This window comes from Crocuta crocuta, unplaced genomic scaffold (assembly GCF_008692635.1).
Source record: "Crocuta crocuta isolate KB4526 unplaced genomic scaffold, BGI_CrCroc_1.0 scaffold25, whole genome shotgun sequence".
In the NCBI taxonomy this organism is placed as follows: Eukaryota; Metazoa; Chordata; class Mammalia; order Carnivora; family Hyaenidae; genus Crocuta; species Crocuta crocuta.
In genome coordinates, this window is record NW_027532015.1 from 8,798,034 (window position 1) to 8,819,485 (window position 21,452).

Below are 21,452 nucleotides of genomic sequence, written 5' to 3' on the forward strand. Positions count from 1 at the left end.
CTGTTTTTCTAACAACCATTGGACAGCTCCATTTTTACAGCCTCCAAACCCCTAAAACTCAGTATGACACACATTAAGTTCTTTATCTTTACCTTTTCCTTCTTTACTCTCTATTTGGTTCAACGATAACATCCTCCAACGATCAGCTGGGGCAGAGATGATGTTGTCTCACAGTATCTGTTCTCCTATCCTTCCAAAGTGGTGCAGTTTAATGGTTTTAGCTGGATTAATGACCATGCAGAATAAAGATTACTTTTCCAGTCTCCCTGTGGCTATATTTTGGCCAAAAGAATGCAAATAGATAAGTCGTGTGGTGGCTTTTGAAAACCTTTACAATATCACTAGCATCTTTCTTTTGCCCTTATTTTCTTTGTCCCTCCCTCCATCAATGCCTGGAATGTGAAGTGATGCCAGGAGCTTGAGTGGCCATCTTCAACCACATGATGGAAAGCCACGCCTTGGGAACACAGTATTATATGCAGGAAGGAGCCTGGGTCTCTGAGGGCTTCATGGAGCAGAGCCGTTCATCCTACATTGGAAACTTCTGGATTTATACACAAGAAATTAAGCATAGGTCCTCTCTAGCCTTTGCTATGCTTTGTCCTTGTTGCTCATAGCCAAACCTAATTCTCACTGATGAATCAGCCAAACCCAAATCCTAGAGTAATGCTAGACTAGTCTCTCTCTTCCAAGACCCACATCCAATCAGTCATCAAGTAATATTGAGTCTACTACTTTGGTATCTTTCTCTCTTCTCTTAAGCCTTTATGTTTCCACACATGGCCTGAGTTTCATCCTTCTCCAGTATATGTTCCACACTGGCCCCAGAATGACCTTTGCAGAAGAGATTAAATCCCTAATTAGCCTCCTGCAATTATTCTTCAAAAAACTCTTCATGATCCTCACAGTTCATCTTCTGCCACTCCACCAAACTGGTGACCTCTCCAAATTATAGTTCTGGACCATGCCACCCTATGTCATATTGCTGTGCCTTTGCATGCGCTGGTCCTACCATCTGGCATGCCCAGTCCTTTTTCTTCCTTCCCGTTCATCTGTATCCTTTATAGAGCGTTTTCCCAATTCCCAAAGAGAGGAAGGGGACTGATAACTTCTCCCTTTGTGGTAGGATAAACATTATCTGTACTTATGTATTGCACTTTTTACTCTGTCCCATAATTACCTGTTTATATGCTTCTCATGTTTAGACTGTGTGCTCTTTGATGATACAAACTGTATTTCTCTTTTTATCATTAGCATCTAACCTAGTGTCTGGCACATGTTAAGTGCACAGTGACCTAACTGTCTCTCTGCTTCCACCTTTGCACACTATCCATATTACTTCTTATTGCTGCTGTAACAGATTAGCACAAGCTTAGTGGCTTCAAACAAAGCAAGTTTATGATCTTAGAGTTCTGGAGATAAGAAGTCTAAAATGTATTAGCTGCATTCCTTTTAGAGGGTCTGGGGAGAATCTATTTCCTTGTCTTTTCCAGCTTCTAGAGGCTGCCCACATTTCTTTTTCTCTCTTTTTTAATGTTTGTTTATTTTTTTTAGAGAGAGATTGAAACCGTGAGTGAAGGAGGGGTAGAGAGAGAGAGGGAGACACAGAATCTGAAGTAGGTTCCAGGCACAGAGCCCCACGCGGGGCTCCAACTCACAAGCCATGAGATTATGACCTGAGCCAAAGTCGGACACTTAACGGACTGAGCCACTCAGGTGCCCCAAGGCTGCCCACATTCCTTGACTCCTGGCCCCATTTCATCTTCAAAGACAGCAGTGATGGTCAAATCTTTCACATTGGATCGCTCTACTCTGACTCTCCTGCCCCCCCTTTTCACTTTTAAGGACCTTTGTGGTTACATTGGGCCCACCCAGAGAAATCAGGATAATATCCTTATCTCTCCCCATCTAATTAGCAATCTTAATTCTATTTGCAAATTTAATTCCCCTTCACCATGTGACATAGCATATTCAGAGGATCCAGGGATTAGGTCGTGGACATTATTCTACCTACCACACCATGTCAAGTCTATCCTTACAACATTAGCTATCAAAATGGTCCATTAAAAACATTTATTAGATAACATCACAGCTCTGCTTTAAACCTGTCAATAACTTCTGCTCTCAGTTAGAGTAAAAGTGCTTATAATAATACTTCTTATGCTTTACATTGTCTGACCCTCTTCATGGTCCCTGACCCCTTTCTTGCTCTACCCCAGCCAACCCCAAACATACCAAGAGCAATCTTGTCTCAGAGCCTTTTCCTCAGATAACTACATGGCTCACTTCCCATTAGCTGCAGGAATCTGATCAAATCTCAATTTATCAGGGACTTTCTTGACAAAATTATATAAAATAACAACTCTCCTCTGTCAATTCTTACTACTTTATTCTGCTTTATTTTCTCTATAGTTCTTATCTTTATATTGCCTACTACATATTTACTGCTGTCATCTTTAATTTTCTCTTTCCTCTGTGAGCTAGGATAGCAGTTGGATTTTTTGTTGTTCTTCATTCTTGTGTCTCTAGACCTTAGAAAAGTGTGTGACACCTAGGAAACTTTTAATGAATATTTACTGAATGAAATAAATGGATGGATGCATGTAGGAAGCACTGTTGCTCTATTTAAAGCTGGAAGGGGTTAATGAAAGGAAAGAAAATGGAAGGCCAGTGTTAAGTTGAGTGTCTGGATTTATCACAGTTTATCTATTTATCTATCTATCTATTCTTAAAATTTTTTTAATGTTTATTTCTTTTTGAAAGAGAGAGAGAGAGAGAGAGAATGAGCGGGGGACAGACAGAGAGAGGGAGACACAGAATCTGAAGCAGGCTCCAGGCTCTGAGCTGTCAGCACAGAGCCCCATGTGGGGCTCAAACCCACCGACTGCAAGATTGTGACCTGAGCTGAAGTTGGATGCTTAACCGACTGAGCCACCCACAAGCCCTTATTTATTTATATTTTAAACTTATTTTTTTAAAAATTTTAATTGCTGATTCACTTTTGAGAGAGACAGAGCATGAGTAGGGGAGGGGCAAAGAGAGAGGGAGACACAGAATCTGAAGCAGGCTGCAGGCTCCAAGCTGTCAGCACTGAGCCCCACACGTGGCTTGATCTTGGGGACCGCAAGATCATGACTGAGGTCAGGCACTTAATTGACTGAGCCACCCAGTCGCCCCTAAAATTATTTTTTAAAAGTGTTTATTTATTTATTTAGAGAGAGAGAGCAGGGGAAGAGCACAGGGAGAGAGAGAGAGAGAGAGAGAGACCCAAGCACTGTCAGTGCAGAGCCTGATGCAGGACTTAATCCCATGAACTATGAGATCATGACCTGAACTGGAATTAAGAGCTGGATGGTTAACTGACTGAGTTACCCAAGTGCCCCAATCACAAATTTATTTTTTAGTAAAAAGAATTATCTCATCTTTACCATTAAATGAAAAGGCCCATATCAGCCTCTAAGGAAAATTCATGTCCACCATGACTCATTCTTCAAAGAGTCATAATAATTTGTTTTAAATATACTTCAGGAGAGGGAGAGATTACTGACTAACGCACCAATCTTGTGGCAGGTGCCTTGCTGACCCCCGCACCCAGGGAGCTTCTGCAAGCACGTTCTGTGAGCTTCCAGGCCAAGACAAAAAGAGGAGCACATCTTAAGACTGACATGTTTTAGTTAATTAATTAATTAATTGATTGATTGATTAAATTTAAGCATTCCTCATTTGAAAACATGAAAATGCTTCCTGTTAACTTTCTTTCAAATTGTTTTCTTTCTACATCCTGGAAATTTTGAGAATAACACCCCTTATAAGCATATATATGTTCCTGACAGAAATCCTATGTTATGCAAGTGTTTAAGTGGTAAAATGTATAAGATGAAACACACACACACACACACACACACACACAGTATATTCAGAAAACCTAAAACCTCAGAGTGAGTTTTCTGGGGACAATAGAATTTCTCTAAATGGAAGCATAAAAAACCCATAAGAAACTCTTAAATACATAGAACAAACAGAGGGTTGATGGTGGGGGAGTGGAGGGAGAGTGGGGAAAATGGGCGATGGGCATTGAGGAGGGCACTTGTTGGGATGAGCATTGGGTGTTGTATATAAGCGATGAATCACAGGATCTACCTCGAAACCAAGAACACACGGTTTGCACTGTATGTTAGCTAACTTGACAATAAATTATATTTTAAAAAAGAAGTAGCCCAAATTTCATGCATAAAATGTTCTGGTAATGGTTGACGACTCCTCCCTGAGGCAACTGAAGAACCCTGGTGTAGAAATTACCTCATGCTTTTCTGTGCCCCAAATCACATGTCTGAGACTATTTCTTACCTCCATCCCGTTCCAGAACATTTGCCTTAGCTGTAAGATTCTTTATATAGTTTTGAAATTGGAAAAAAAAAACTGAAAGAAACAAAGCCAAAACAAGGTGTCAGGTTCTTTTTTGCTGCATGTTTATACTAAAGCAAACAAAGAAACAGCTGACAAACTTTCCATCCTTTAATGTTTATCCAGCATCAGTGTTTCAGGTGTATTACTTATATATATATAACTTTCAGAGTGATGGATATGCTCACTTTCTTGACTGTGTCATGGTTTATGATATATGCATCTGTCAAAACATCAAAATGTGCACTTTAAACATGTGCAATTTGTGTTTTCCCAATTATACTTCAATAAAGGTATTTTAAAAAATTTAAAAGTGCGCGTGCATGCGTGCACACACACACACACACACACAGTTCTACCTTCTAAAGCTCCAATGCCAAATAAACTCCTGCAGTTATTTACATTAGTTGAAATTAAAGAAAACTATCTTTTCCCATTCCGTTGGTTGCCTATTAATTTTCTGGGTNAGACACAGTTCAAGTATTCAATAGTCACATGTGGCTGGTGGCCCCCATGCTGGACAGTGCAGACATAGAACATTTCCTTCATTATAGAAAGTTCTATTGGATAGCATTGTTGTAAACAATTCCCTATTTTCCTCTTATTCTTATTTCCATGGCTCACCTTACTGAATGCCTCTTATCAAAGCAGAGGTCTCCTGCTTCCTGTCCCTGCATAGAAACTAGGGCAGTTTTTCTAAAACGCAGATTTGCTTATCATTCTCCTGCTCAAAATCCACCCCCACCAGATGAAATCCAAATTCTTACAAGTGGAAACTATGGAAAGACCTCTCTATCTTCCTTTCCTGCCTTCTCCTGCTCCTTCATTCTGTGCACCTGCTCTCTAGAAACATTGATTCAACTTGATGAAGTCCCAGTAGTTCATGTTTGCTTTTGTTTCCCTTGTCTTTGGTGATGTATCTAGTAAGAAGTTGCTCCAGCCAAAGTCAAAGAGGTTGTTGCCTGTGTTCTCTAGGATTTTGGTGGTTTCTTGTCTCATATTTAGGTCTTTCATCCATTTTGAATTTATTTTTGTGTATGGTGTAAGAAAGTGGTCCAGGTTCACGTTTTGGCTTGTCACCATCCAGTTTTCTCAACATGATTTGTTGAAGAGATTGTATTTGTCCTACTGGACAATCTTTCCTGCTTTGTCAGAGATTGGTTGACTACATAGTTGTGAGTCCATTTCTGGGTTTTCTATTCTGTTCCATTGATCTATGTGTCTGTTTTTGTTCCAGTACCATAGTGTCTTGATAATTACAGCTTCGCAATACAGCTTGAAATCTGGAATCATGATGCCTCCAGTTTTGTTTTGTTTTGTTATTTTCAGGATTGCTTTGGCTATTTGGGGTATTTTGTGGCTCTGTAAAAATTTTAGGATTGTTTGTTCTAGCTCTCTGAAGAATGCTGGGGTAATTTTGATAGGGATTGCATTAAATGTATAGATTTGGGTCATATAGACATTTAAACAATGTTTATCCTTCCAATTCATGAGCATGGAATGCTTTTCCATTGCTTTGTGTCCTCTTCAATATCTTCCATAAATCTTCTATAGTTTCAGAGTACAGATCTTTTTATCTCTTTACTTAGGTTTATTCCTAGATATCTTATTGTTTTTGGTACAATGGGACGGATTCCTTGATTTCTTTTTCTGCCGCTTTGTTATTGGTGTATAGAAACACAACAGATTTCTGCACATTGATTTTATATCCTGCCACTTTGCTGAGTTCATGTATTAGATAAAAGGCTTCTGTACACCAAAGGAAACAATCAACAAAACTAAAATGCACCCTACAGGACGGGAGAAGACAAGGAGTTAGTATTCAAAATCTATAAAGAATCTATCAAACTCAACACCCAAAAAAACAAACAACCCATTTAAGAAGTGGGTAGAAGACATGAATAGACAGTTTTCCAAAGGGGACATCCAGATGGCTAACAGACACATGAAAAGATCTCAGCATCACTCTTCATTAGGGAAATACAAATCAAAACCATGATGAGATACCAGCTCAGACCTGTCAGAATGGCTAAAATTAACAACACAAGAAACAACAGGTGTTGGCAAGGATGCAGAGAAAGAGGAACTCTCTTCCACTGCTGGTGGGAAAGCAAACTGATGCAGCCACCCAGAGAACAGTATGGAGGTTCCTCAAAAATCTAAAAATAGAACTACCCTACTATCCCGCTATTATACTATTAGGTATTTACCCAAAAGATACAAAAACACTGATTCTAAGGCATACCTGCACCCCAGTGTTTATAGCAGCATTATCAACAATAGCCAAACTATGTATTAGATAATATACAAATGTCCACTGACCGATGCATGTATAAATAAGATTTGACATGTGTATACACACACACACACACACACACACACACACACATACATTCATACATAATGGAATATTGCTCAACCATCAAAAAGAATGAAGTCTTGCCATTTTCAATAATGTAGATGGAGCTAGAATGTATTATGCCAAGTGAAATAGTCAATCAGAGAAAGACAAATACCATATGACTTCACTCATATGTAGAATTTAGGAAACAGGACAGATGAACATATGGGAAGGAGGGAAAAATAGAAGAGAGGGAAACAAGCCACAAGAAGCCCTTTTTAAAAAAATGTTAATGTTTATTTATTTTGAGAGACAGAGAGAGTAGAGAAGGGGCAGAGAGAGAGGGAGAGAGAGAATCTTAAGCAGTTTCTGTGTTGTCAGCACAGAGCCTGATGTGGGGCTAGAACTCATGAACCATGAGATCATGACCTGAGCTAAAATCAATAGTTAGAAGCTTAACGAAGCCACCCAGACACCCCAAGAGACTCAACAATAGAGAACAAACTGAGGGCTGATGGTGGAAGGTGGGTGAGAGATGGGCTGGATTGATGATGAGTATTAAGGAGGACACTTGTTGTGATGAGCACTAGGTGTTGTATATAAGTCATGAACCACTGAATTCTACTCCTGAGACCAATATTGCACTGTATCTTAAGTAAAATTTAAATTAAACAATGTTCATAAAATAAAATGAAACAAAAACATACAAAACCCCCAAAATATTGGTTCATTCACCAATTTTGTCGAGAAAGCTCTCTGCTTATGTCTCTACCAGGTATATCTCTACCTGCTTATATTTTTAGATTAAAAATATGATCTTATCTGTGAATTTTTCCTAGCGGCTACTATCTTTTGCCCCATAGCCTATTTATTTTAAAGATTTATTCAGATTTTCTTTGTGGGTTAATATATAGCCATTTCTTTCTTTTTTTTTTTTGGTTTAATACATATGTATTCCAGGTTGATGGTTGATTTCATTAGCAAATCTCATTGTTTGTTTGTTTTTTTTAACAAATAGTTTATTGTCAAGTTGGTTTCCATCTAACACCCAGTGCTCATCCCCACAAGTGCCCCCCTCCGTGCCCATCTCCCCCCTCTCCTCCCCCACTCATATATATAGCCATTTCTATCAGTGTTCTATGTGGACCTAAAAAAGGAGGCATAGTATCTGATTATAGAGTAGGATGTATGATATGTATCTTTTCCATCAACCTCACTGATGACATTTTGCAATACAAATGGTATTTTCTCTCTTCAGGCCTAGTTTAAAATATAATCATATTTTTAATGAAAGTTTTTTCTAAAGCTCTACACCTAAATTTCTTTGATTGTCATAATAAGTTGTATATTTGAATCCCTTCAATTAGAGACAAATCATGCAATACAGTTTTAGTCTCTCCTATTCTCCACCAAGCACTTCACCATTTCTTAAACTCAGGCTTCAAGTCAGTGATTATGTATGTGTATGTGTGTGTGGAATATGTTTGTCTGTCTATCTACCCATCTATCTATCATGGGTGGGGCCCTCATGAATGGGATAGTGCCCTTACAGGAAGAAACATGACAGCTTCCTCTCTCTGCCCTGTACTATATGATGATGCAATGAGAAGATGGCCTTCTGTAAGCCACGAAGAGGGCTCTGACCAGACACTGATCTGCTGGCACCTTAATCTTAGACTTTGCAGCTTCCAGAATATGATAAATAAATGTTTTTGGGTTAAGCCACCCAGTCTATGGTATTGGTTATAGGAGCCTGAGCTGACTAAAGCAGTATATCTATGTATAACACACACACACACACACACACACACACACACACACACACACACACTAAACCTGGAATCCTGACACCTCTTGCCACCATTCCCCTTCCCTATTTGACTCTCAGAGAACTGGCAATTAGACTGTGGGCCCTCTAGACCTTTAGGCAGGAGTTTTTCTCAGGGTATTTGATAAATAAAGACCTACAGACAGTGAAATTGGACAGCATCAAACTGTCCAGATAAATAACGTGAAATGTTCAGTGGACAATCCCTCCTGCTTGCTTAAAGATCCCAACTGAGTTTTTAGTCTCCTTCTTTGAAACATAAATGGACAACCAAGAACTCTCCCACTTCTGAGAACAGTCTCTAAAATAGAGTCACCCAAATAAGCAAGCAGCAAAAACAACTTGTGGTAAGCAAAAACTATACAGAAAAGAAGGATATATTAAAAATGTTATCAATAGCATCAAGAAATAAGTGAAGAGATTGCATTTAGAAAATAAGAACAGGATGCTATAAAATAGGAACATTCAGGAAATATAAAAAGAGCTTTTGGAAATTAAAAACATGTTAGCAATTGAAAAGCTCAAATGAAGGATTAGAAGATAAAATAAGGAAATTTCTAAAAAAGAAGAGCAAAAAGGCAAGGACACAAAAGATTAGAGGGAGCACTGAAGAATTAAGAGGGCTGGTTCAGGCTATCTAGTATCTGAATAACAGGATCTTCAGACACAAACAGAGAAAAGTGAAGGAGAGAAATTAACAATGAATACTTTGAGATATTTCCTAGGCCTGAAAGACACAGGTCTCTTAATTAAAAGGGGTTTGAAAAGGATCTCTGCCCAACACTATAAATGAAAATGATACATTCCAATGCACATCATCCTGTAATTTGTAATGGTGTAATGTAATGGTGGGGATGAAAAAGAAGATTCTACAAATGGAACCTCTGATATATATCAAATGCATACAAAGTATCAGGAGTCAGAATGATTTTGGATTTTTCAAAGCAGCACTGAGGATAACTGATATAGAGCTAGAAGGCAACAGGATTCTGAAGGAAAATACTTTCTGACCCAGAATTCTATGCTGACTCAAACTATTCACTGACCTGTGAAGATAAAATAAATTTTCTGCTTTCAGACAAATGAGGTCTCAGAAAATGTCCATTTATCATTCCTTAGGATGCTGCTAGGAAATATACCAAGTACAGAATGGGAACAAACCAAAAAACAAGAGCCATGAAATATGGTAGGACAAAAAGATCCATCACTGAAGAAAGATGGGAAGAATCTGAGGGAGCAGCCAGTATGACTCAGGAGACAGGTATGTTGAATGGCCATCACCATAACACTTTTGGCCATTGTCTGTATGTTTAACCTGACAATGCCAGAGTGTCCCTGCACAAATTCTGATCTGTACTAAGCTTGTCTAAAGCATGTGCTGATGAGTTCCTTCTCTTCCTTCCATGCTCTGCTGATGGATCAGCTGAGGATTCTTATTCCTCTACCTTGACTTACTCTTAAGGTATAGAGATTGCCTGTGGTAGATGCAGAGAATATGGAGCAACCCCAGATTCTGTCTACACTAGATCCCTGCCAGATACCCTGAGTATGGAGAGCCTCATTTTTTCAGAACTTTCTAATGGTCTTGCTTGCTGAGAGTCGCCTAAGGGCCTCCTCTAATTGCTCAAGGAAAATGACACCTATGACCTAGACTGTTGAGCTTTCTTCTTACACTGCAGTATAACTGGCTTTTTTGTTACACAGCTGAGTTTGTGCTTTCTACTCTTTTCTATTAATCAAATTTTTAATATGTTCATATGTTAAATCATTAATAATTAAATATTTATTGGATGGAAAAAGATTGTTTTCATCTTTGAGTCTTGATTGGTCCTTGCGGGCAACATGACTGGAGGACATGGTTATATGGGAGTATTGGAAAGGTGGCCTTGACCTGTGGATGATTAGACTGAAAACCACCTGAAAAATAGAGGTAATAGGAGGTGATGTGACCAGCGGTTGACTGTCCCTGAAAATGCCTAACATCATGAGACAGAGGCAAATTCATGGTCCTCTCCACAGTGATTTTACTAAGAGCTTATTCTAGTGTTTCCTTTGGATAGGACTGCCATGGACATTAGGGCAAAAGGACTCAGGCTGACTTCAATATGTGCAGTCATAGACTTTGTCCTCCAAAATCTTGTGTAATTTCCCACCGTCTCTGGACTTTGAGAATGATGAAGACAATCTAGGAATGGCTTTTATATTACAAATTACTGATTTCTTTTCTTTTTCTATTTTTTTTTTGGGGGGGGAGGTAGAGGTCAGGGGCAAGGTGAGAAAAGGAGAGAGAGAATCCCAAGAAGTCTCCACACTGTCAGCGCAGAGCCCAACTTGGGGTTCAAACTCATGAACTGTGAGATCATGACCTGAGCCAAGGGCAGACACTTAACCGACTGAGGCACCTAGGTCCCCCAAATTACTGATTTCTTAAAGTTAAATAAAAGTCCTGTGCCTTTTGTAGCATTTTGACACCCTTTCCCAGGTTTGTGAATTTCTGGTCTCCTATAATCACACTGACTTTTTCCTGGATTATATCATTATTTATCTTTTCTTTGACTTTTGTTTCTTGATTAGACTGTGAGCTCCTGAAGGGCAACAAATACCTTCCACTTCTAATTTGCCCTTTAGTTTACTGCATCGTATTGAAAGAGTAGTACCGGTTTCCACCTCTTATTGTTATTCTGGACCAGGTTAAATGCATTATTGCCGTCTCATTCCATGTCTGTGACATGTCTGTGCATGCCTTGTGTCTACGAGGAAGGGGAAGTTATTATCTCCACTTTCCAGAAGAGAACACTGAGGGTTAGAGGGGTTAATGATGAGGTCTTTCAGCCAATGAACAGCAGAGCTGGGAGTCCATGTCGAGCCTGTCTGATTATGCAGCTTGACATCTTAAGCACTACGCTGTTTGAGCTTGCTATTCATTTCCTTTTTGCTTCAGACAGAATAGTTTCCTTTCAGCTTTAGGAAGGTTAACTTGGGAAGTTGTCGCAGAGGCTATGAACATTGTTATTCTGTTCCATTCTGCCTTTTCTTGTTTCTGCTTTCTATCATGATTGTTCCTTTTCACTACATGAAGGGCCACGGCTGGGACAGTGACAGGAATGAGGGAATGCTGAAGGATCTTGGGGAGATCCAGAGTTTGGGGGTCTGCAGCAACAATCAATATGTTAATCACCTAACAATCATCAAACAATTTAACAGTAATACTTCCAGTATCCTGGGACTGGTACTTTCCATTTCTATTCCCCCTATGAGGGCGGGCACAAAAGAACAGTGTTCAAGGTTAGCAGGGGGCCTGGCAGAATCCCAGCTCCACTCTGTCCCCATGCCCACACCCTTCTCTCAAGCCCCCTCGCCTGTCATTTCTCTGCATAAAAGGGATCAAGCCTCTCAGTGGTGGGGAGTGCTCACCACTTCCCATTTAGGTTATGAAACCTGCCGTTTCAAAGGAGAGAGAATGAAGATCGTTGAGGGGGGATGGGGAAGGAGACAGAAATAAAGAGAAGGGGCTGAAGGCTGATACATGGGCGAAAATAATGAGTTGAGAAACCGACTTGCTAGAAAATGGCCAGAAATCTATGAAAGGGAGGAAAGGGGTTCCTGTGGAGAATGGGGACGGGGCATGAGAAAGGAGAGAGGGCCCACAGAGGGAAGTGAATAGTGCATGGCCGCCTTTCATATGCGAATCCATGCCAGGACCGTCCCCTAATTATTTTTCCTGTATTGCCTTTTTATTTTTTTTAATTCTAAAAAATTTATTTAATTTTAATTTTTTTATTTGAGAGAGAGAGAGAGAGAAAGAGAATGAGTGAGGGAGGGGCAGAGAGAGAGGGAGAGAGAAAGAATCTCAAGCAGGCTCCATGCTCAGTGCGAGCCCAACATGGTGCCCAGACTGGGATCCATGGGTGCCATGACCCTGGGCTCAGGACCTGAGACAAATCAAGAGTCGTCTGACTGAGCCACCCAGGTACCTCTGTATTGTCTTTATAAATGTGACATCTGATACATACAAAAGAATATGTAATACCTCATGTTGTTTTTAAGCCATTAGAATTTCATGCCTAACTAAAGCGAGAGAAAGCACACAGTAAGTGAAGCAGATTCTAGTCCTGGGTGAGAGGCAAAAAGAAGAGGTATCTGGAATATGGGATTGATAATTTCCCCCTTCACTGCTTGAAAGAGTATATTGCAGATTAAAAAACAACTACCTTTAGGGATGTGAACAGCTCTCCCCAGTTTACAGGGCTTATATCTACATCCCTTCACAGCTAGCTTGGAGACAGATTTTACACTCAGGCCCTCCTGTAGGGAAATGCTTGTTTTCTCCTGGTGATGGTCTTAACTGATGTTAAAGTAATAGAGCGCTGTGAGTCCCAAATAACTCTTTCTTAGAATTAGATTTTATGGCAAGAGGTTAATTCAGGAAACATGACCTGCAAAAAATTAAACAACTCCAAAACTTTGAAGTGCATTTGTCAAGAGTCAACTACCTGAAGAAGCCTGACTAAGATTTGGTCCCACTGGATGGTAACACTTCATGGATGACAACCCAGGCGTTTCCAGGTCCTATTTATCGAATGTCTTCCTGTGTTCTCTGGGACTCTGACTGAGCCCAGATAACAAGGTTGGAGGGGCACAGGGAGCTGAGGACAAGCATTTGACATTCTGTGGAAAAATCCTCAGTCCAAACGTGGGACAGGAACTGTTTGGGAGAAGAGGTACTTGGGCATCCCTGGTCCCTGTCATGAGCAGATGAGGAGCCTCTAAGCCGAGGGGAGGGATCTGGAGAAGAACTGAATTAGATTCCACAGAGGACCTTGCAGCCCCCTCCCCACATTGAGCCAAGTCACGGAGGAAGAGGGTAGAGGAAGATGAGAGAAATACCACATAATTTGAACGTTGCTCAGTAGAGGCTACCACTACCTTGCTTTTTTGTCTGGAATTCTCTCCTGCGGGACTATAATCAATATAATCAATAATGCAGTGTATACCAATATAAACACACCATTTGTTTTCCTTTTTAATGGGAATTGGGGGTATAGGTTCTCTGTGTTCATAGGACACACTGTCTGTGTTCATAGGGCACAAACCATACAGACAACAGTACATCTGTGTGTGAAGTTGCATGTTTTTATTAATCTTGACATTAATAATAAGCTCATTTGATGATGCTAAAGGATAAAGGAAATGATCTTTGTATTTTCTCCATTGAAGACCATATTACAAAAACAAACAGTGCGAACCAAAAAAGGTGAGGAAAAAGTAGCATAGAGGTGAGGTGGGCAATTAATGAGTCATAATATTTGTTATTTTTCTGGGTTTTCTATTTGTGGTATTTGTCAGCTTTGTAAAATCAGTGATTTGTTGGGATTAAATGTTCATGTTTGCATTTAATTTTTCATGTGTATTAATTCTCTTCTTAAAATGTTTATTTATTCATTTTTAGAGAGAGTGCAAGTGGAGGAGGGGCAGAGAGAAAGAGGAAGAGACAGAGAATCCCAAGCAGGCTCTGTGCTATGAGCATGGAGCCCGATGTGGGGCTCCATCCCATGAACCATGAGATCATGACCTAAGCCAAGATCAAGAGTCGGACACTCAGCTGACTGGGCCACGTGGGTGCCCCTAATTCTCTTTCTTAAAGAACGTCTTCAAAATTGTTTAATCTGCTGCCCCACAAAACTCTATTTGCTTTCAACTCAGTTATAGAAAAACAAAAAGGAATAGCAATCTGTGCATGTTGAATCCATGTCTCAATACTACACTCAGGAATTAAAAATATACTCAATACACAAAATAAATATAATTTTGTTGTTAGCAGAGATTGTGATTAATTTTTGTCCTATTTTTCTCTAATGGTACTAAGTGAAGTTTCCTTCAATGACATTAACTGTTCTTTACAGGACACTCTGTGGCGGACCAAGTGCTGTTGTCTAGGGACAGAAGGAGAGCATCTGCTCTTTCGTGCTGCCACTGACCCTGGGTGGGCCCTTTACTGTGTGTCTGGTCTTCCCTCAGCCACTGTCTCCTGCCTGTTCAGGAGTGATGCATAGTAAGTGCACCTTCACAGACCCGCCCACCACCAGGATCAGAGAGACCTGTCACCCAGGCCCCTCTGCCAGATACCAAATGCTTTCATGAGTAGATATTTAACTTTGTCAGATATTTTTCCTGAATGGATTTAGATTATTGTGCGTTTTTTCTTTTCTATCATGCTAAAATAGTGTTTGAGTGATTTCTCTAATGTTTTATTTATTTATTTATTTATTTATTTGAGAGAGTGCGAGGGGGGGGCAGAGAGAGGTGGGGACAGGATTTTTTTTTTTCATCATTNGATACGTGTGCTGGTGGGGACAGGATTTGAAGCAGGCTCTGTGCTGATAGCACTGATGCCGGGCTCAAACTCCCGAACTCTGAGATCACGACCTGAGCTGAAGTCAGATGCTCAACTGACTGAGCCACCAGGAACCCCTAGTCAGTAAATTTCTTTTGATTGGAGCATTTAGTTGATTTACTCAAAGTAATTATTGATATGCATGTACTTGTGGCCATTTTGTTAATAGTTTTCTTGTTATTTTGGCATCTTTCCCTGTTCCTTTTTTCTTTTTTTGCTCTCTTCCCTTGTGGTTTGATGACTTCCATTATTGTTATTTTTGGATTCCTTTCTCTTTTGTGTGTGGGTATCCATCGTAGGTTGTCAGTGTGGTTACTGTGAGGTTCATCTATAAAGTTCTATGTATATGCAGGAGTCTATATTAAGTTGATGGCTGCTTAAGTTTGAACACATTCTAAAAGCACTAGATTTTTACTCTTTCATGTTTTATGTATATGATAACATATTTGCTGTTTTTAGGATTCTTTGTCTTTCCTTTTTGCCATTTTAATTATCATGTGTCTTGGTGTGGACTTCTTAAGTTCATCATATTTGAGTTTCTCTGTGATTCCTGGGCCTGGATGTCTTGGCTGTTATTTCTTCGAATGTTTTCTACCATCTTCTCTCCCTCTCCTTCTGTGACCCCAAAAGCAAATCCCTTCCAATGACTATGTGTTAACCACTCCACATAGCTCAGAACCTTGTTCCACATGTGGTCAAACACATAAGCAAGCATGTCCTCTTTCATCCAGTAAAATGGAGTAATGGGAAGGTACCCTAATTTCTGTTTCTCTGGAGATGCTTGTAATTTCTTCCCCTGAAGCCCCTCTTCCATATCAGCATGGTTGAATGCTAGGTATTCCTCTATTATTCCTTCAGAGATTACACAGTCTTTCTCTTCTCTTTCCATGGAATACACACTAGAGGCTTTGGCAATGGAAGATGTTTTATGACCATAAGAAGATGCAAAGTGTAACTCCTTTCCCCTAACACCAAATATAGTAGAATCTCTTTCTTGAGAAAGTGTTGTCTCATATGAAACTGAAACAACAGAAGGGGCTCTAGGATACAGTCTATATCCTTCAATTGGAGTAATTATTTGCCCACCCAGAATCCTGAGTGAGGAAAGCTACATGTCCATTGTTGACACTCTTCTGTTGACTCAGCGTGCACACTCAACTTCTGCTCATACAAGAGCTCATCAATGGCTGTGAACATTGGCTGAGCCTTTTCAGTGGCATTTTGATCAAGTTCCATATTCCCAGGAGAAGTCCGAGCTGTCTTCAGTCCTGTGCCTGTGCAACTTGGAAAAGCAGACCTTGAATTCCCAGTGTCGGCTGACGTAAAAGATGAGTTTTGTGTGACGTCAGACTCACTTTGGGAACTTGTATGTTTTTCATGGCTGTCATTGGTAGGAGAAATTTCATCCAGCTCCTCTGGAAAGACATGATGATTAATAGCATGTTTTGTTTCTCCTTTGTAACTCCAACCTCTGCGGCACCGCCTTCTGAATGTCACTTTCTATAATATTAAACAAAGTTTGTATGACTGGAATAAACTCCACTTATTTGCAGTGTATTATCCTTTTTATATATTGCTGGATTCAACTTACTAATGTTTTGCTAGGACTTTTTGTGTTTATGATCTTGAGGGATACTGGTCTGTGGATTTCTTTTCTGTGTGATGTGTTTGGTTTTGACATCAGCTGGAGTGCTCCTAGAACGTATGGGCAATATTTTTGGCCAGGTCTTTGTCTATATAAACAATCTGATAACAAATGTTCCATAAAGTTCATTGGACTCTGTGCAGTATAGTGAAGAAATAGAAAGAGGTACTTAATGGATTTTTTACAAATTGTTTAATCAGTGCTCAGGACGTTTCTTTGCAGTGTCTATCTCTTCCTATTTAGGACCAAAGCCCATTTCTTCCAGTTCTTTATCATCAAAGGCATTGCTTCTGGCTTATGTCCTATCTCCCTTCTAGAGAAAATGTAGCAATGCTATGATCACTCATAAAGCCAGAACCTGTTTGTATGGGAACAACATAGATCATCTTACCTCTCAAATTCCGTACTTCCATTTACTTAATGTTGATTACATCATTACTCATGATGCCACATCGTCCATCTACCACCTATGAATACTGGCTTCCAATGAGATACAGTAAAAGTTACTACTATACGTTGTTGATGATGACCTCAAATGTAGGTCTTACCCAAAGTATGCAGGGAAATGTGAATGATATTTCATTCTCTGGTCATGTTAAATTTACTGTTTGGAACTTTATAGCATAAATGTAGAAGTCTTTAGACTATAATAGGTGCATTTCTAAAATGTGATCTTTCTCAACGTTAACCACACTTCTGCTTTCCATACACTGCCGCTGGCAGGGGGGATAATGTGAGGAAGACTACAGGTAGAGCAAGAAGCACACTCTCTTTCGTACATGAAATGTCCACCTATCATCTGGCGACCTAAAGCCGTCTTGGGGTAGGATGACCACACCAACCAGAGGCAAGAGAGAACATCAGTCTGAAAGGGGAATGGGCATTCCAGAACAAGAATCTCAAAAGCTCCCAGAGGCATGGACAACCACATCCAGAAGAACTGCCGACGTGTCCGCGGAGCCCACGGAGGGGATTGGGTGATCAGTGTGAATGTGGGAAGTGCATAGGGTAAAGCATTCTCACCACTACAGATGAAAGACATCTACTGCCTTCAGGTGCTGTGATTATGGGCAGCACTGCAGTCAGAATATAAATGCGTCAGAGTTGAGGCACAGGTCCCAATATGTAGCTTGAACCCAAAAGTTGTCAGTGAACTCTTAGCAGCCCAGAAACCTAAACTTGCTACATGTCTGACATAATTGAGAGAGGCTCAAAATCAGCACGTCAGTACCATTCTGGAGGCCCAATCTATCATGATCCCACAAATGCAGTATTGTGCCCGAATATTTTGAGGAGGGCACTCTGAAGTATGGGGCTTCCTGGGGCATGATGTCCCAGAGCAAGGCCCTTGCTTGCTTGAGTCTAAAGGCAGTCAGTACTGGATATCAGGGTGATGTTGACTTCTTAGTATATTCCTCCTCCTTCTATAATCTATGAATGTTTGTGCAAGGTTAGTATTATTTCTTGATTAAACGTTTTTCCCCCGGTTTTACTGGGATGTAATTGACATGTAACATATGAGTTCAAGGTATACAACATAATGATTTGATATATGTATATATTGTGATATAATTAACAAATAAGTTTAGTTAACATCCGTCATTTTACATAGTTACAATTTTTTTCTTGTAATAAGAACTTTTAAGATCTGCTCTTTTAGAGATTTTTTTTTTGTTAATTTTAGCTGTCATGCTATACATTACATCTCCAGAATTTTTCTTATAATTGAAAATTTGTACCTTTTGACTACCTTTCCCCATTTCCCCCATTTCACTTAGTTCAGCTTAGTCCAATTGTAGCTGAACAATATACTTAGTATGATTTTAATCCTATTACATGTTTGAGACTTATTTTATGGCTCAGTATATGGTCTACCTTGATATATGTCCCGTGTGCATTTGAAAAGAATGTGCATTCTGTAGTTCTTAAGTCAATTGGTCTCTAAATATCAGTTAGATTTAGTTGGTTGATAGCATTATTTAAGTTTCTATATCCTTACTGATACCTTGCCTAATTATCCTATGAATTACTGAGAGAAGAGTGTTGAAATATCCAATTAGAATTATGGGTTTGTCTATTTCTCTTTCAAAACTGCTACTTTTTTTTTCCTTATGTATTTTGAACCTCTGTTGTTAGCTGCACACACATTTAGGATTGTTGTCTTTTTTTTTTTTTTAATCAGTGAGCTCTTTTTTCATAAAGGTGTTCTTCTTTCTTCCTGGTAATATTCTTTGTTGTGAGGTTTATTTTTTCTGTTATTAATATAGCTATTCCAGCTTTCTTATGACTAGCAGTGCATGGTATATGCTTTCAATTCTTTTATTTTTTTTACACTTATTTATTTATTTTTAAGAAAGAGAGAGAGAGAGAGAGCAGGGGAGGGGCAGAGAGAGTGGAAGAGAGATGGTCCCAAGTAGGCTCCGCAGTTAGTGCAGAGCTCATGTGGGGCTTGATCTCAGGAGCCGTGAGATCATGGCCTGAGCTAAAATCAAGAGTTGGCACTCAACTGTATCTTCATTTTTAAAATGAATTTCTTGTAGGAATAATAAAGTTTGGTCTTATCTTTTTACTCAGGCAAGAGGATTCCTGCCTTTTATTGAAGTATTTCAATTATTCACATTTAATGTAATTATCAAATGGTTGGATTTAACACTAAAATCTTATGATTCATTTTCTGTCTCATGTGTTGCATGTCTCTTATTTCCTTTCTTCTTGCTTTCCATTGGATTATTCTTTATTAACTTTACTGAGAAATAAATTCATGTAGAATAAAAGGTATTTCTCCTAAAATGTACAATTTGATGAGTTTGTCAGTAGTATATACACATAGAGTCTCTACCACAATCAATAGACCACTTCTATACCATTTTTTAGTATTCCATTTTATCTCCACTTTTGGCTTATTAGTGATATCTCCCTTTTTTTAGTAGTTGCCTTAAAGATTACAAATTGCACCTTTAACTTACAGCAGTTTATCTTCAAAACTATTACACTAATTCATGAATTATGCCATAATTTTATAGGATTTCCTCCTCCATTCTTTGTGCTGTAAATTTTCATACATTTCACTCCTACATATATTTTAAACCCCACAATATATTGTTTTGTTTTTGCTTTAAACATTCATTATCTCTTAAAGAGATTATAATATGAGGAAAAATGACTTATATTTACCCACAAAAATTTTCCATATTTACTGTTCTGCATTCTGTATAGATCCGAGTTCCTATCTGGTGTCATTTGTTCTCTGCTTCTAGTGCAAGAGTAAAGCTGATGACAGATCCTCTCAACTTTTGTCTGAAAAATATCTTTATTTTACCTTAATTTTTGAAATATATTTCCCTGGGTATGTAACTTTAGGTTGACAGGTATTTTCTTTCAACACCTTAAAGGTGTTATTCCATTTCTTTGAGCATGCATCATTTCTGAGAAGAAACGTATGATTCTTATTTTTATTCCTCTCTATATACATACCTTTTTTCCTATGGATACCTTTAAGATTTCTCTTTATCACTTGCTTTCAGTAACATGATTATTTCTCTTGGTGTGATTTTCTTTGTTTCCATCCTACATGGATTTGTTGAACTTAGATTTGTGGATTTATAGTTTTCAACGAATTTGGAATTTTTTTGGCCATTATTTATTCAGATATTATTTTCTGCCTCTCCCCCTTTCTTTCTTTTTTCTTCGTAGCACTCCAATTACATATACAGTAAAATCTTGGTTTGCAAGCATAATTTGTTCATGAAACATGCTTGTAATCCAAAGCACTTGTATATCAAAGTGAATTACCCATAAAACATAATGGAACCACAAATAGTTCTACAACCCCAAAATATTCATAAATGAATGAATACAATACTGTCATATAACACAAAATAATAAAGAAAATACAAAATATAAAGAAAAACACACAAATTAGCCTGCACTTACCTTTGAAAACCTTCGTGGCTGGTGTGAGGGAGACGAGAGAGAGAAGGGTTATTGTGTAGGATGACTTTCACTACCACTAATGGAATCACTGCTATCTATTGGTTCAATGGAATCTTTTTCTGGATGGGGGCCATTGTATAAGCTCCCACAAGTGTTGACTACAGTACAGCATTAATAACCTCTTATCATATACTGTATTTAATGTAACTAGCAATAAGGCAACAGGAAAGTGTTTAAAGCTGCAGGCAGCCTGACCTAGAATGAAGCAGAATGTTCCGAGGCTTACTTTTTTTTATGGAAAAGCAAATGACTGTCCATTCCATAGGTGCTATCAAGTGACAAAAAGTACACTAGTGCCAGTTGTGGGCACCTTCTAACGATCTGAAAAATCACTGATTTCTGCCAAACATCATGGCCTGAGACGGAGCAGATGGGCAAGGGAGACGATCACCCACAAGAGACAGGAGAGAGAGAAGAACCATTGGCTCGTTTGTGATCATGTGACATTCAGCATCATGCACTACTTGTATTGCAAGACATCGCTTGTTTATCAAGTTAAAATTTATTAGAAGTGTTTGCTCATCTTGCAGAACTCTCGTACAAGTTACTCGCAATCCAAGGTCTTACTATATATTATTCTATAGGTCACTGAGGTGGTATTCATTTTTTTTTTCAGTCTTTTTATTCTCAGTGCTTCAGTTTGGATAGTTTTTATTGCAACGTCTTCACGTTTACTGATCCTTTTCTCCCGCTGTCTCTAATCTTCTGTTAATCCCATTCAGTGTATATTTCATATCTAAAATTTTTGTTTGCAGTTTTTATATCTTTTACCCCCAATTTCATCTCTTTATCAATTCTGAGTTTGTTTCTGTGATGGACTTTCCCCTTGTTTTAGGGTCAAGTTCTC